General features: G+C 44.3%; 1 long non-coding RNA gene across 2 annotated transcripts in view; it reads left to right on the forward strand.

Moving 5' to 3' along the window:
• The first annotated feature begins 9,476 nt into the window (after positions 1–9,476).
• The window catches only part of LOC135055085 (uncharacterized), a 256,252-nt gene continuing 250,436 nt past the window's right edge, over positions 9,477–15,292 (forward strand). For both annotated transcript variants that reach the window (XR_010243641.1, XR_010243642.1), the window contains exon 1: positions 9,477–9,599. This is a non-coding gene — a long non-coding RNA (uncharacterized LOC135055085). The remainder of the gene's footprint in view (positions 9,600–15,292) is intronic.

Consider the following 15,292-nt stretch of genomic DNA (forward strand, 5'->3'; position numbering starts at 1 on the left):
ATGCCCGAGTGATGAGTTTAAGAAGCGAGGACACTGTATTAACAACGATTAATTTGATGTATGACCCAACAATAGAGACAATGTTGTGATGAAAATGTGATTCCACGGTCCGTTTCTTTCACCCGTTTCTCCTTTGTTTTCCTCCAAGGTACAAAGACATCCGCTTGGAAGAAGAATTTGACAACCTTTTACACAGACCATTGATGGACAATGCCATAGACCCCCATTTTCCCTAGTGACTCTAAAATTTTACGATAGCCCAACACTTCAAAGATTGTAAGTCTATGAACATTGAAAAAGCTTTTTGCTCAAGCAATTATAGCAAAAGCATCGGGAGACTACAGTCAACATGTACATCGAGACAAGACATCAGACAAGACCTCAATCGGCAAATGTACATTAAACTCACATAGTTTACGACTGCATTTACCATAATTGCTTCTTATCTCCATCTCTACAACCTTCAGGTAATGACACACATAGTCGATAGAGAATATAGGCACAGATATCAGCACTCACATATCCCCCCATTCATGTATCATCAACTAAAATGTGCTCCCCCATTTTGTTGCAACCAAAAGCCGAAAAGAGCTCGGTAAAGTTTGACAGCCCATCCACAGACCCGTACCACGGGATAAGAAGGAATTCAAATGTATACTTCGCAATACCTCGAAGCTTGATTTAAAACACGTACGGCACGATGATACATGACCCCTCAAACATGGACTCATACATACATGCTTCTACTATCTCACTAGGTCATACCTTTTTCCCACCTTCTTCTCTTCTCCCTTACCCAATCATAGAAATGTATTTTTACATGACATATATTTTTCTCTTTTTGAACTGTTTTCAGGAAGTGGCAGTTATTGGTGACTGCCAAAGGGTGGACTGTCAAAGTCAGAAAAATATCACGCTGCACGTTGCCATATATTCACCTCATGCGCGTGCCTGCTGCACGTGCACATTCTGTCCCGTGCGTGTGGATATACGCAGCCGCGTGATGGCGCCTCGGCCATGCGCTCGAGCGCGTGGTATGTGCATTTACGGTAGACTTTGTGTGCGTCTAGCGGGCGACTCAATCGTTTAATAATAGAACCAAATAGCTCGTTTTATAGATAATGTTCCCCTTAATGATAACTGTAAGTTTGGTTAATGTGACTTGTTCACGGACTTGGGAATCCCTCTTTACGTGGTACAAAGGGTCTGATTAAGGTTGAACATCTGTGTCTGGTACCTAACGGAAGAGTATTTTAATAGCAATAATCCGGTGTTGGTTAGGTAAAGATTAAACGCTCCTGCGTGTAGTTATGGCCATTAGTAGTTTCTGGACATATTCTATATTTGCAGTTCATTATCCATGCGGCGGGAATCCGGAGATTCCCACCCACCTGAGCTGTTTAAAATAGTCACAGCCCACCTGTTCAAACTAACCTATGACTTTTTGATATGATGCGAGGAGACATTCCTGTGTCCAATGAACAATGAGATTGTAGGTCCCTTTGTAGTATACTGTACCCAGTGTATATAAGATCAGCCAGCCTGAACAGCTCCCTCACTCTCCACAAACGGTTTTCATATTGATTAACTCGGGGCTGGTACCAGGCTGCGCTGCGATCGTTCCCAGTGTGTGTGTAAGTAATTCTCTGTGATTATCTCGCTCTTTGTTTGTATTGGCCACATTCTCTCTCTCTCTCTGTTTAGTTTAAGATTGTAACGTTATTGTATATTTCTGTCTAGATATTCTGTTAGAATTATATGTTAGTATGTAGTGTATGACTTGTAACTGTTTTACCCCTTTTCGATATAACTAAAAGCTTGTTAGTAAAGGTGTTGGATCCTTAGCACGGTATTGTGTGTTCATTACATTGCAGAGAGTAATAGGAGCGTCTCGATCGCTCAAACAGCTTTAGTGTTAACAAGGTTAAGCAGCGTTATATCGCTACAGTGTTTCAGTACAAGGTTTACAGTATAAGAATATCCTTTCTGTGTGTTACATTCAAGGTTTACTGATTGTCATCTTGTAAGCGTCTGCGCCGCTCGTGATCTCCTCGTGGTCTCGAGCGTCCGCTACGCTGATAGCGTAGCATTACGGTTGTCGCTCGCCTATAGCGTGCTCGACACCACGCATTAAGCTGTGAGCGAGCGTGCCGCATGTGCATCTCGATCACGGCCTAGCGTATGCTACGCTAAATACGTACCCTTACGGTACCCCATACGCCAATTTCGTACTGTGTCTCTTACCCATTATTGTGAAGGTTATAAGGTAATCATAATCAGCATTATCAAATCCAACTTGAATTAAGCCCTAAATGATTTGCATAAACCTGTGGCAACAATACAGCAACCCACAAAAGAGAGAAGACAATAATAGATATTTAACACAGATAATACAGTAAAACTTATTAATTGCACCCAGTACAGATAAGGAAATAAATGTTCCTTATTGTCCCTGGATTCACTTTAGTACTTTGCAGACTTACACACAACAGCAGACGTGGTTTGTCAGCATTGGATGAAAAAAAGAAAAAAAAAACTAAACAATTTTGTTTACCTTAAATTATGCGTCCTCCACCCTTTGGTGACAAACCAAAGTCTTTCGCTGTTTCTGTGTAAAATCAGCAAAAATATAAAGCCACAGAAGAGCCCCCAAACTGTAAAAGTTGACAATATATTTAAAGCCAGTGCAATCCTTAATGTAACCGGACGCAACTCTGCATCAATTAGTGTATGCCACCACCAGTGCTATGGATACGCAAGCTCAAACCTGTGGGCGTATGGATGCAACTCCGATGAGAAGTGCGACACTTTACCTTAAACACGTTACAAGTGTATTGCGCTCCAACCCGCAAACATTTAATAAAGAGAAAAGGGAAAAACAGATACAGAATGCAGTAACAATTGATCAAACAATAAACACAGGTATACAAATAAATGCAAGTACAGTATAATACACCAATAATGACTTACAGGTAACAGACCAAATTCATACGCAAGCACCCCTGGATCCAGGCCACAGTCGTCAGCAGATAACAGCGATGATTCAAGATAGGAGCTCTAATGCTTACTGTGGCTTGTCCTATATTTATGCAGGATTTCCAACCCCCACCGTGCAGTGGGGGATGCACTGCTACGAATGGTCAGTAAAGTACACAGTTGTAAATCTTGATAGTCCATTGGTCCCCTTCAAAGGTATTGGGGGTCATTCCGAGTTGATCGTAGCTGTGCTAAATTTAGCACAGCTACGATCAGGCACTGAGACATGCGGGGGGACGCCCAGCACAGGGCTAGTCCGCCCCGCATGTCAGTACTTGCCCCCTCGCAGAAATGCAAAAGCCTCGCTCAGCGGAAAATCTTTTGCATCTGAGGAGAACCCCTTTGCTGCCCTGGGTCGCAGCAGCTGCATGTGACATCACTCAGCTGCCGCGGCCCGCCTCCCCCAACGGCCCGGCCATGCCTACGTTGGCCGGACCATGCCCCCTAAAAGGCGGCTTAACGCCGACGTCCAGCCCCCTCCCACCCAGTGACCGCCTCTGCCTCAGAGGCGTTCGCTAGGCAATGATGGCTGGCATGCGCCGGCGCACTGCGGCGCTGGCACATATGCAGTTCCGACCCGATCGCTGCACTGCGATAAACTGCAGCGAGCGATCTGGTCGGAATGACCCCCATTGTCTTCAGGAATACGACTGTTGCTGTCCTCAGGGTCTCACCAGACAACTAGTTTCGGTGTACCTAATTACTTATTCATATTATTTTCACATATCTGATACTTGCTAATATCTTGTGAATGCCACATGCTACGGTTTTTCGCTACTACCGGATATTAGCTAATGAACTGACGATCATTTTGATACCAGACATGGGGAGATAATATGTCCCTGTGTGTCTATAAGCGTTATTGCGCAATTGTCACTGTTACACATGTTACAATATATATAAACGGTGTGTTGGGTAGATGGTGCCTATGTGTATATTATCTGTAAGTAAGAAATATTTGATAAGTGTTACCGTATGATATTTATTAACAAATGCGTCTTCTACCATAATGTGCACAGTAACTCGCCGTTACGGTCATTTGCGCCCTACCATATTACCTATAGCATGCGGATTTGACACATGCATCGTAGACGCGTCCATTAGTAAATGCCATAGTGTATTCTAAATATCGAAATATGCAATATGACTTTGACACTGTCCCAATGCTTCTTGAGAGACACCTCTCCGCAGCAGTTGTTAATTTTTTGCCCCATAACAGTGCCCTAGTTCCCTAATTTACATGATGTCACATTGTAGGGCTGCCAGTACACATCATGCCACACAGTATCCCCAACTCACATTACCACATACAGTGCCCACTGTTCATACTGTGCCACAATACAGTGCCCTCCAGTTCAAATTATGTCATATACTGACTTCATTTCATATAGTGTCACAGGACTTATTATGTGACATTATTGTGCCCTCCAAATTACAGTGAGCAGATCCGATTATGACACATTGCAGTGACCTCCAGTTCATATTGTGCCACACTACAGTGGCCCCTTACCATTACAACATCCACTATACACTCTTCTCACTGAGAATGTTATGTCACACAATCAGGCTGGGCAATGAATCAGACCCAATTGCTTAGCATGCAAATCTGGGAAATTGTATACAACTCTATTACTTGGGTCCAGCCCCCCTAAGCTTCTGGGCCCCATAGCAATGGCACCCCTTGCACCCGCTATAGTTACACCCATGCAATGGTGATGTGTGTGCAGCCAACAGCTTTTAGCTAGGATTATTCCATGTACAGCAAGGAAATTAAAGCTACATTAACATCTATCTGGGAGCAATTGTGCATTATTTCTATGACTAGGTTATAAAATAAGCTCAAGACCAATGCTGGTATTATGTTTTTGGTACATCAATAGACATTCACAATCTCCATACCTACTATTCCAAAACAGGAAATAAAAAAGGTACAGAGCAAGGTTTAAATGGAATGTAGAGCATATGGATCCAGGGCCATCTTAATGTATAGGCACACTAGGCAGCTGCCCGGGGCCTCACGATTCCAGGGGCCTTCAAGCAGGGCCAAGGGTACTCTGCCCTGTGGGCTGGTGCCTCTGGATCTTCTTGGGAGGCCGGTAGAGAATGCTTCCTGTCCACTCTGATTGTAAATTACACACAATCAGAATGGCCAGGCAGCATCCTCTACCTACCTCTCAGCCTGGAGCCAGACAGTGAATGGCTGCCAGCATGCTGATTGGTCGATGGCTGAGCTATCCACCAAAGTACTGACAGCCACTCACTTTATGGAAGCATGTGCGGGACCGCAGTAGGGGTAAGTTATGATTTTATTTTTACATTTATTCCTGTGAATGGGCGCATAGGGTCCCCAGTGCATTGCTTTGATCAGGGTCTACAATGCTGTTAATACCCCTTTCAGACAGCCTTCAAAATCCCAGGTTTTTGCACATGAACGCGCATAAACCCGGGATTTTGGCATGTCTGAAAGACCCCAACCCGGGAACACGTTCCTGGGTTGCCGACCCTGCAATGAGTAGGGTTAATCCCTAGACTTTTTTAGACAACCCAGCTTAGATCTGAAAGGTGCGACCCGGGAACTTGCTCCCAGGTCGCACCTGATTGGCGTGTGTACTTGTGGAAGGGGCGGGGCTGCCTGGAGGGGGCCAGAGTGAAGAGAGGGCGTGCACCGGCTGCTGTAGTCCATGCTGCTGTGAGTAGTTGAAGCAGCCTAAAAACAGAGAGGCGGACTGTTGTGGTGAGTTTGTGTATGAGTATGTATGTATGTGTATCATACTTGCCTACCTGACCCTCTCCATGAGGGAGAAAATGCTCTGTTCCTGGACTTTCCAGGTAATGTATGATTGCCATCACCTGTGGTGAAACACCTTTCTTATCAATTATCTAGCTCACCACAGGTGATGGCAATCATACATTACCAGGAAAGTCCAGGAACAGAGCATTTTCTCCCTCATGGAGAGGGTCAGGTAGGCAAGTATGATGTGTATGAATTTGGCATGTGTGTGTATATCACTTGTATGTGTGTGTTTGAGTGTGACATGTGTATGTGTAAGACATGGGTGTGTAAGACATGGAAGAGAGTGTGTGTGTGTGTGTGTGTGTGTGTGTGTGTGTGTGTGTGTGTGACATGAGAGTAGCCTGGTCTGCCCTGGCCGCCAGGGCAGACCAGGCTTATGTCTGAAAGGGGTTGACCAGGAATTTCCCACGTCTCAGGTGTAGTGTGAAAGGAGGTCCCAGCAAAACCTGGGATTTTTCAGAGGTGAAAAACCTGGGACTGAGCAGGGAAGTTCCCGGGTCGTATGTCTGAAAGGGGTAGACAGCCCTGTATAGATCAGTGTTTCCCAACCTTGGTCCTTAAGGCAGGCATTCCCAACCGCGGTCCTCAAGGCACACTAACAGTGCAGGTTTTAGTGATATCCAGGCTTGAGCACAGGTAACTTAATTAGTACCTCAGTTATTTTGATTTAACCATCTGTGCTGCAGCCTGGATATCACTAAAACCCGCAGTGTTGGTGTGCCTTGAGGACCGAGGTTGGAAATGCCTGCCTTAAGGCATACTCCAGGATTTAAGAATAGCCATACTAGAGCACCGGTGACTTAATAAGTACCTCAGTTATTTTTATTTAACTATCTATGCTCAAGCATAAATGTACTTAAAACCTGTACTGTTAGGGTGCCTTGAGGAACGAGGTTGGGAAACACTCATATAGATGATATGACGGTGAAACTCTTAGGAAAGGTAGGTAGGTTCTGTAAGTATTGAAGTACATATCCTCTGCCTGGTCACACCTGGGGAGGTTAGGTAATAGTTCTGAGATTACAGAACCAGTGTAATTTTGCTCCTAACAGAGATATTAAGTACTTACACATTACCATCTAACATAACCAAATCAGCTGTTACAGTACGTAACAAAGCATGGCATGAAAATATTAGGCTGCATGCGGACGCAATATGACTACATTGATTTGAATAAACTTTTCACGCATTCTGATTTAAATGATAAAAGTTTTTTTTATTGAAATAGTCACATTAATAATGTTTAAGTTATAACATGTGATATTAAAAACTGCCTAAGGGATCACCAGGATCTAATGTCTCACACATACTGTAGAAGTCATATCTAGGAGTGCCAACTAAGGGGCGTTATATGTACAAGATAATTACATTTCTTCCTATGACCATATAGTTGTGATGAAAACTAAGAAGTCAAATCAGAGTCAAGGTCATCTCTGTTGGGTGTTTTTTAATAAAAATTTTATTGACTTACAAAACCCATTTTAGCACAAATATAGCACAGTACTACAATAATGATAAGAATATATAATAGAAGCGTATGGGTAAATAGGTATTGGGAGACATTCATACCCCTTTCACACCACACAAATAACCCGGTTTCGACCTGATATATTGCCAGGTCGACACAGGTCGCTGTGTGGTGAGAAGGACCCGTTTCCAACTCACGGGTGGAACCCGGCATTGCGATCTGAATATGCTTTCAGAGAAGCAGAAACAGTACAATACCAGGAATTATGGTATGTATGAGGTAGGGAGGCCAATCCCGGGATCGGGATCGGTGGGATCCCGGGATTTTGGCCCAAAAATGCCGGGAATTGAATCCCGGGATTGGAGCCTCCAATCCCGGGATTCACGGGATTACATTGCGCATGTGCAATTGTGCAGTGAGGGAGGGTGGGTGTAAGTAATACTACTTACTATTAGGCGCGCGGCAGCCATGGACACACGCTGAACGCGGCTGCACTTCAAATGTAGCGCCGGCCAGCAGCCAATCAGAGCTGGAGGACCGGCAGCCATCAGGGAGTCTGCCGCAGCAGCCGCAGCCAATCAGGAGCGACTGCTGCGGCCGCTTTTCTGATTGGCTGCCGGTCCGCCAGCTCTGATTGGCTGGTGGCCGGTGCTACATTTGAAATGCCACCGCGTTCAGTGTTTCCATGGCTGCCGCCCACCTATTAGTAAGTAGTATTACTTACACCCACCCTCCCTCCGTGCAGTGCTCTCTAACAGCCTCCCTCCCGCACCGCTACCTACACCCTCCCTCCCGCGCCGCTACTTACACTAACCCTTCCGCGCCGCTACCTTCACCAAACCTCCCGCGCCGCTACCTACACCAAACCTCCCTCCCGCTCCGCTACCTACACTAACCCTTCCGCTCCACTACCTACACCAACCCTCCCACACCGCTACCTACACCAACCCTCCCGCGCCGCTACCTACACCAACCCTCCAGCGCTGCTCCCTACACCCTTCACCACTGCCCTTCACTGATCCCTACTGCAATACCGGGATACCGGGAATCCCGGGATTGAGCATTTTTCAAGCCAGAATCCTGGGATTGAAAAAAACAGCCCTGAATTGGCCTAGCTAGTATGAGGGTATCAGGACTCTAGGTCGTCACCCATTAGGTCAACACCCATTGGTTGACAGTGGATGGGTCTACACTAGAAATATGTCGACATGAACAAGGTCAACATGAAAAAAGGTTGACATGATCTTTTAACTTTTTTGGGGGGGGACTTTTTCATACTTCACGATCCACGTGGACTACGATTGGGAACGGTTACAGTAACCTGTGCCAAGCACGGTGGTAGCGTGGCGAAGCACCTTCCACGCAGCATGGCGAGCAAAGTGAGCCATGCAAGAGGACGCTGTGCACTAATTGGGGTTCCCGGTCACTTAACGGAGAAAACGACACCATAAAAACATTAAAAACTCATGTCAACCTTTTTTCATGTCGACCATGTTCATATCGACCTAATGCCGGTGTCGACCTATTTCTCGTGTCAACCTACCCACTGTCGACCTATGGGTGTCGACCCTGAATCCCATACCCATGTATGAGAGCTACAGCAAAATCAGGTATAAATAGTAAACAACAACTTGGTCATCTCTGTTTTAAACAACAAATTGGAAAAAGTGAAAAATAAATGTTAATAGAACTATATAAATTTGTTTGTGACCCTACAATAATCTTAGCATTTAAGTATGTAAACAAATATGACTTTCCAAACCAAGTAAACAAACCATTAAACTACAGTATACAGTATATGAATATTTTCTGGGGCTACTTTGACACTAAATTTAATGGGCAATCAGTTATAAAATGCAAAAAAGGCCTAACTGATGTCTTCTTTAAATTTAGTGTAAAACGCACCAAAATCACGCTGGTTCTGTGATCTTAGAACTATTACATAACCCCCCTTGGTGTTGACAAGAGAAAGGTGCTATTTGGGGAACATTTACAAATCCTGCAAGTCAGGGGTTTTTCCATCATTTTCACATAATAGTAGTTATCTAGTATTTTGCACTATTTTCACGTGTGTAGATGTTTGTAACTATATTATCACCTGTATTGCAAACATATAATAATTATTCTCCCTGTCACAGGTTATCCTGGCAGGAGGAGGGTTAATACACTGGGGGTATTCTCTTCCTGTGATTTGGTAACCACACACAGCTGTTTTCCTTGCAGTAGTCAGGTGATTCTGGGGAAGCCTGCTTGTGCTGCAACAGAATATTGGTAATGGCACAATCACAAAAAAAAACCCAGGTATGTTTTGCTTTTTTATTTATATGTTTGTTCTCAACATTTTTTTTACTGTATGTATTCTTTGAGATCAATGCAGATAAATCCATCAAGTTTGGCAAGCATCCTTTTGAAATAGTTTACAGGGATCTGGGCTCTTAGGTGACAATCACACATCGGGACATAATTATAATATAGTTTAGATGTAACCTGGGTACTAAAGGTGCATACACACGGTGCGATTCTGGCTATGGTCGATTTTGATTATGCGATTTCCCCTGAACTCCCTGGAGCCCAGAACCACCGATATTGACTATACACACAGTGAAATTTTGGCTATGGCTGATTTTGACTATACTAGAAATGGCTCATTGTAGATTGTAAGAATTGAGCTGCCTGCATAGTCTATTTTTTTCCTACGATACCGACCCAACGGGAGCGCGCATTGGCATCGCAAGCTGTATAGACTCTGTGTGATATGGACTATGTTTTCTACTGATATGGACTATGTAGTCCATATCGGTAGTCCATATTGCAGCGTGTGTAGGGATCTTAACATTCCCTCTATGACACTAATGAGCACTGATATAATTCTAATTTGGGGTGGATTTTTATTAGGGATGAGCGGGTTCGGTTCTCTGAGAACCGAACCCTACCGGACGTTACCATTCGAGCCCGGATCCGAGCCAGGCTCGGGTTTTCCCGCCTGACTCGGAAACCAGAACGAGGCAAAATGTCATCATCCTGCTGTCAGATTCTCGTGGTATTTGGATACCATAAAAGGAGCCGTGCGTCGCAGCCATTTTCACTCCAGTCTCGGAGTGTAGTGAGAGGACGTGTCTCCATCCTCAGTGTCTGTGTGGGAGCGTGAAAGTGGGGTAGCGATTCTAGTGCTGTCTTGTGCTGCTCAGTCCAGTTCAGTGTAGTCAGTGTCTTATGCTGCATCAGTCCAGCCAGTCACAGTGTGGGTGTCCTCTGCTGCTATATGTCCCCAGTGCTGCTGGCTGCTGTATAAGTCCCTTGCATTTTTGCTGTGTTGTCTTGCATCAGACCAGGGGTAGTGTCTCTCTTGTGCAGCATCAGTCCAGTGACCAGTCACAGTGGTGGTGTCCTCTGCTGCCATATATCCAGTGTTACTGGTGTATAATACTAGTGATATTGCCGTATAATTCCCGTGATACTGGCGTATAATTACAGTGATATTGCCCTATAATTCTCGGGATACTGGCGTATAATTCCCATGATACTGCCGTATAATTCCAGTTATCCTGCCGTATAATTCCATATAATTCCGTATAAATCCAGTCCAGTGGTGCTGCCATATAAATTCAGTGGTGCTGTCCTGTGCTGTATATTATTTACTCCAAATAAAGGGGTTATTAATATTTAATCCAAATAATTTTTACAGGGTTTGCCCTGTGAGGTGTAGGGGTACACTCTCCTGTGCCGCATATTGTGTTATATATCTCCAGAAAAATAATGGAGAACAAAGATTTGAAAGATAAAATAGGGAATAATCAAGAACCACTTCCTCCTAGTGCTGAAGCTGCTGCCACTAGTCATGACATAGACAATGAAATGCCATCAACGTCGTCTGCCAAGGCCGATGCCCAATGTGATAGTAGAGTAGAGGGCATGTAAAATCCAAAAAGCCAAAGATCAGTAAAAAGACCCAAAAAAATACATTTAAATGGTTTGAGGAGAAACGTAAACTTGCCAATATGCCATTTACGACACGGAGTGGCAAGGAATGGCTAAGGCCCTGGCCTATGTTCATGACTAGTGGTTCAGCTTTACATGACGATGGAAGCCCTCAACCTCCATTTTGCCGTATAATTCCACTGATTTTGCCGTATAATTCCACTGATTTTGCCGTATAATTCCAGTTCCAGTGATTTGGCCGTATAATTCCAGTGATTTGACCGTATAATTCCAGTGGTACTGGCGTATAATTACAGTGGTACTGGCGTAGAAGTCCAGTCCAGTGATACTGCTATATATATATATATATATATATATATATATATATATATATATATACCCTGTTGCAAAGCCGATTACTGAGGCCATAACAACTATGCTGGTGTTAGACGTGCAGTGGGACTGCAGTGCCAACCCTAGATGGGCCAGGTGTTTGTGCCGCACACTTGTGTCGCTTAGCTCAGTCATACAGCTACCTCATTGCCCTCTTTTACTTCTTGGCATGATGTGCTGTTTGAGGACTATTTTTTTTGAAAATGCCATCCTGTCTGAAACTTCCGTATATGTCCAGTGGTACTGCCGTTTAATTACAGTGATTTTGCCGTATAGTTCCAGTGATTTTGCCGTATAATTCCAGTGATTTGGACGTATAATTCCAGTGGGAATTGTTTGTGTCGCTTGGCTTAGTCATACAGCTACCTCATTGCACCTCTTCAGCATCTTTGCATGAGGTGCTGTTTGGGGCCTAGTTTTTGAAAAGTGCTATCCTGTCTGACACTGCCGTATGAGTCATGGGGTACTGCTGTATTAGTCCTGGGGTACTGCCGTATAAGTCCACCAGTTGCAGAATTATTAAAAAATTACAGGGGCGTGCTGGAGATGTTGTCAGTCTACCGATCAATTGCGGCCCACCCTCGACATTCAGCCACTGCTTGACACTACTAGATGGGCCAGGTGGTTGTGTCGCTTAGCTTAGTCATACAGCAACCTCGGTGCACCTTTTTTTTCTTCTTTGCATCATGTGCTGTTTGGGGCCTTTTTTTGATATCTGCCCTCCTGTCTGCCACTGCAGTGCCACTCCTAGATGGGCCAATTGTTTGTGTCACTTGGCTTAGTCATAATACAACTACCTCATTGCAAATCTTTTTCTTCTTTGCATGATGTGCTGTTTGGGGCCTTTTTTTTTTAATATCTGCCCTCCTGTCTGCCACTGCAGTGACACGCCTAGATGGGCCAATTGTTTGTGTCGCTTGGCTTAGTCATACAGCTCCCACATTGCACCTCTTCTACATCTTTGCATGAGGTGCTGTTTGGGGCCTAGTTTTTGAAAAGTGCCATCCTGCCTGACACTGCAGTGCCACTCCTGGATGGGCCAGGTGTTTGTGCCGCACACTTGTGTCGCTTAGCTTGGTCATACAGCCACCTTGGTGCAACTTTTAGGCCTAAAAACAATATTGTGAGGTGTTCATAATAGACTGGAACTGAGTGGAAATTAATGTTATTGAGGTTAATAATACCGTAGGAGCAAAATTACCCCCAAATTCTGTGATTTTAGCTGTTTTTATGTTTTTTTAATAAATCATCCAGATCCAAAACCAAAACACAAAAGGGTGGTTTTGGCAAAACCAAGCCAAAACCAAAACACGAAAGTGGCATTAGAATCAAAACCAAAACACAAAACGCGAAAAGTGCCAGCCGCACATCTCTATAATATTTTTTTTATTGCATGCTAATTGGCTTGTTTCATAACATTTTATTGTCCAGAAAGTTTTTTTTTTTCTACTGAAAGCTTGCCACAGAAATTTGGAGTGGTATTTTCAGATATTGTGCAACAATACAAATGACACTGGTCTATGCGGAGCAGGGGGGAATGGTATGCCAGGGAGCATGGCTTGGTGGCCATTTTCCCACCATTTTGTGCATGCGTACTAGAGAAATTGCCAGGAAATGGACATCTGGGCATTACAGTCTGAGCCCCTAGTGCTCATACTTTAATGCGAGTCTGGCTAGATTCCCAGACGAAAGAGGCCTCCTCCTCTCCTAAACTGCCCCTGGGCGCACTAATACTTAACTAACAGGTTGAAAGCAGCCTAATAGTGCAAACATAACGATCAATGGGGCTTTTTACCAATGAGTTGTAGCTTTTACAAACTGTATGATAAATGGCGCTCCAGTCAATCAGCTCTAAGTATCATTTTTCAAACACATGACGGGAGCTGATTGGCTGGAGCACCATTTATCATATGCAACAAGTTTTAAATAGCTACATCCTGTTGATAAATGCACCCCCCCACACCCACACACACACCCATATTGACTATCTCCGATTTTGACTGCGATTTCCCCTGAACTCCCCAGAGCCCTGAACCACCGATACTGACTATCTTTACTTGAGATTTTGACTAAGTGCCAATTTTGAGTATACAATGTACTAGACTGTACACAATATACTGTCAAAGTCGAAAAATATCGTTATTCTCATGCCTTGTACTAACCCCATGCGCTTGCCCGCTGCTCGTGAACCCACTCCCCCGTGCGTATGCATCCCCTCAGGTTGCGTAAGGGACGCTCCGACGTCTCCTGCGCATGGAGATGTGTATTTATGGCGGAGTTTGCAGGCGTCTAGCGAGCGACTCGATCGCAACATATTTAATCCAAATAGTGCATTTTGTAGGTTATGGTCTCCTTAATAATATCAGTAAGTTTGTTTAGTGTAACTGGTTTATGGACAGAGAAATCCCTCTTTACATGATACGAAGGGTCAGACAGGTTTTGAGCAGTGGTGTTTAGTATGCAACGGTAGAGTATATTATTAGAAACATTCCGGTATTGGTTTGAGAGAAATCAATCGCTCCTGCGAATAGTTATGTCTATAAGAAGTTTATGGACATTTGCTATATTTGCAGTTCATTATCCATGCGGCGGGAATCCTGAGATTCCCTCCCACCTGAGCAGTATAAAATAGTCACAGCCCACCTGTTTGAATCAACCTATGACCTTTTGTTATAATGTAAGGACAGATTCCTGCGTCCAATGAACAATGAGATTGTAGGCCCCTTTGTAGTATACTGTATGCAGTGTATATAAGGCAGCCAGCTTGGGCCAGCTCAGTCTGCTCTCCACAAAAGGTTTTCATCACTGACTAACTTGAGAGCTGGTACCAGGACTGCGCAGCGATCATTCCCCAGTGTGTAAGTGTTTCTCTGTAACCAACTTGTTCTCTGTTTGTATTTGCCATACTCTCTCTCTCTCTCGCTCTCTCTCTCTCTCTCATTGTTACGCTGTTGTATATTGTATATGTGTAGTTATTATGTTTAGATATTGATGTTAGCCTGTAGTGTATAAACTGTTAACTGTATTTTCCCTTTTTACATACTATAATCTCGTTAGTAAAGGTTTTGGAACCTTAGCAAGGCATTGTGTGTTTATTACATTTCTAAGGGTATTCGGAGCGTCTTAATCGCTCCAACAGCTTTCATACGATAAGGGTTAATCAGCGTTGCATTGTGGTAATATTACAGTACTAAGGTTTACAGCATAAGCATATCCTTTCATTGTGTTGCATACAAGGTTTACTGTGTGTCATCCTGTGAGCGTCTGCGCCGCTCGTGTTCCTTTTGTGGGCACGGCGTCCGCTACGCTAGTAGCGTAGCATTACGGTACTCGGACCGCCTATAGCGTGCTCGATACCTAGCGTAAGCCGTGAGCGAACGTGTCGCTCGTGCGTCTCGACCACGGCCAAGCGTCTGCTACGCTAAGTACGTACCCTTACGGTACCCCGTACGCCCATTGCGTACTGAGTCTCTTACCAGTATATAGTGAATGTTATAAGATAAATATTTAGCTTTATCAATTGGCAGCTCGTCCGTCCTCCACATATCCGCTCTAGCGAACACAAGCAGACTTTATCTGTCAGCAAAGGGCGGGAAGGCGTATCCCTTTGTATCCATGTTGGTGGTGAGGGATACGGTAGTGCTGACTAGATAAGCGTCTGCATCGCTACGCTGTAGGAGTGC

Source organism: Pseudophryne corroboree, chromosome 3 (genome assembly GCF_028390025.1).
Source record: "Pseudophryne corroboree isolate aPseCor3 chromosome 3, aPseCor3.hap2, whole genome shotgun sequence".
In the NCBI taxonomy this organism is placed as follows: Eukaryota; Metazoa; Chordata; class Amphibia; order Anura; family Myobatrachidae; genus Pseudophryne; species Pseudophryne corroboree.